Here is a 2,831-nt window from a genome sequence, read left to right on the forward strand (position 1 = left end):
GGAGCATATAATCAAAGAAGCACAGAGCAGTGATTTTCTTTCAATCCAGGCAGACGAGACTGTGGATGTTGCTACGCAGTGCCAGCTTGTGCTTGTACTACGCTATATCGATGCCAAAAACACTGTGCAGGAAAGGTTTTTTGAGTTTATCCCTCTGCAGTCGGCTACAGCTGATTCCATTGCTACAGCTCTAAAAGAACGTCTTGCAACTATTCTTCCTGAGGATCAAAAGGCTAAGATAATCTGTCAGGCATATGATGGAGCCAGCGTGATGCGAGGTGCCACTGCAGGTGTTCAGAAGAAGATAGAAAGATCTTCTTCTATCTTCTTCTGATAGAAGAAGATAGAAGAAATGCCCACTACATCCACTGCTATGCTCATCAGCTCAATCTAATAATGCAACAGGCTACTTCTCACATAACCAAAGTTAGAATTTTTTTTTTCTAACCTCAGTGGATTTTCCAGCTTTTTTTCCAGATCATCCAAGCGCACTAGCGTTCTTGATAAAGTTGTGGCCCACAGACTACCAGCATCCAGCAATGTCAGATGGAACTTTCACAGCCGTGCCATCAATACTGTGTTTGAGCACAGAGAGGACCTCATCCGCTGTTTCGAAAGCATACAAGACTCTGGTGACTTTGACTCCATTACCGTCAGAGAGGCTGGAGCATTTGCCATGCTACTGGAGGATCAGGATTTTAAGTTCTTTCCACCATATCATGCCTCATGTGGACCTTCTCTATGCCAAACTCCAGAAGAAGGTCATAGATTCAGTCTATATCCAGGAGAGCATCCAACAGTTCCAGCAGGACATTCAAAAGATCAGGTAATTGTTTAAATAGCTGATTGTTCTTTTTCTTCTTCTTCTTCATTATTAAAATATTGTAAGTATTTCTCTTTGGCAGAAATTCTCTCCACTCCATGGTTGGACAAAGCAGTGTAGGTAGTGGTTAGCCAGTGAAGAAGCGTCGGACACTCGGTGTAGAAGACCATGAAAGGATTGCTGCAGAGGTGAGTTATTGTGGAAAATCACTGTTACACTGGTTTATAATAGTGTTATTTAATATATTAGGAAGATGTGCGTTGTAGTTAGAAATGCCTTTAGTTGTGTCTANTTGTGGAAAATCACTGTTACACTGGTTTATAATAGTGTTATTTAATATATTAGGAAGATGTGCGTTGTAGTTAGAAATGCCTTTAGTTGTGTCTATGCTGTGTAGGTATGTTGATGTAATGTTTGTCAGCAAGATATTTTATTATTTAAGTTGTACTGAAGTTTATGGGGAATAAAACATTTGGTTACTGAATTTTGTATAATCTTGTCCCACAAAAATGCTGYAACACATTTCATAACACAGCCTTAAAAAATGGCAGCAAATGTTATTAAAATCAGTAAGTTTATAAATAAAATGTGTTCCTTCTTTCTATGACTTAATAGAAAGGACAAAATAACATTTCATATTTAGAATGAAAAATGTGATTATAAAATCATAATCTTCATGTTTGTCCTTCTCTCTTAAGGTCTGTGATATCATACTGGGACACACCAGGGAGCGCTTTTCTTTCACAAACCACCTTGTTAGTGCCACMCTCCTGCAGGGGGACAGATTTGAACAATACAACACAGCATTTCCTGAAGATGCACTGAGCAACACCTTAAAAGCCTATCCAGTGCTCARTCGAGGTAAACTGAAGACAGAGCTTACTCTCATCTACAGCAAGGAAGAGTTCAAAGCCTGTTGTGGTGCTGTGGGCCTACTCCAGCTGTTTATGGAAAACAATCTAGAAGAAGTATTTTTGGAAACTGTCACGCTCTTGAAGATCCTCATCACCACACCCATGACCACAGCAGAAGCTGAAAGGTGCTTTTCAACTCTGAAAAGAATCAAGACTTTTCTGAGAAACTCAGGACAGGCTGAATGCATTGGCCATGTTGTCAATGGAGAAAAGACTGGTCAAAGAGATGACTGACTTTAACAAGAATGTAATTGAGAAATTTGCAGGGCAGAAGGAAAGGAGGGCAAAATTCATGTTCAAATAGTGTTATTTTTTAAGATTTGTTTTGTTTGTTTTTCATTTGTCTGTTTGTGTGCGCCCCCCTCAGTTTTTTTAGCACCAGCCGCCACTGCATCTGACATACACACATGAAAACCAGAGGGCAGCAGATCATGTGAAAATATATTTGTGTCATTCTCAAAACTTTTGGCCATGACTGTAGTTGCTCGTTCACAACGCTGCTGATCGCAGTCTCTGACATTGTCACTTTTGAAACCAGGTCTGGATGGACTGATTCTGGAACATGGAGGTACTACATACCTACATGCGGGAAGCAAACACAGCAAAAAAAAAAAGAAAATTAAAAATAGCAGCAGCACAGCATTGTATTGTGTGTGCTACTACCATTCAATTACTTAGCCTGTTCAGTTAAACGACCTCTGATATGGAATATATGTGTTACATGAGCACCCAGTTCATCTGAGACTGATCACTGTTTTCTAAGTGAGGTGAAAGCTAGAGGTCAAAAGCACATGCATGTTTTTGACAACAGGCTAAAATGACAGTGCCATGTAATGGTCTGGCATGACAACTGCAGCGGATTGAATGTGTCTTGGTGGTGCCATCAAATACAAAACTTTTCCCCAATCATCATCTGAAAATACTGTCATTTTTCAGACAGCAGTCTTGTGCAAAAATAGCCTAAGTTGGCTATGCTTAACTTCTGTAATCATTATTTTGAGGAATGGGCTGTTCATTGTCTGCAAAGCCAAGTTTAGTTCCATAAAAAAGGCAGGATGGATGCAGAGCCAAAAGCTCCGAGTTCAAAGGTTTGC

General features: G+C 39.9%; 1 long non-coding RNA gene across 1 annotated transcript; it reads left to right on the top strand.

Annotated features, from left to right (window-relative positions):
- Positions 1-715: 715 nt before the first annotated feature.
- On the top strand, positions 716-2,031 carry LOC103471079 (uncharacterized). Its single transcript, XR_534580.2, has 3 exons — positions 716-826; positions 906-1,011; positions 1,522-2,031. It is a non-coding gene; the product is annotated as an uncharacterized LOC103471079 (long non-coding RNA).
- The last annotated feature ends 800 nt before the right edge of the window (positions 2,032-2,831 follow it).

This window comes from Poecilia reticulata, linkage group LG10 (assembly GCF_000633615.1).
Source record: "Poecilia reticulata strain Guanapo linkage group LG10, Guppy_female_1.0+MT, whole genome shotgun sequence".
Taxonomy (NCBI): Eukaryota; Metazoa; Chordata; class Actinopteri; order Cyprinodontiformes; family Poeciliidae; genus Poecilia; species Poecilia reticulata.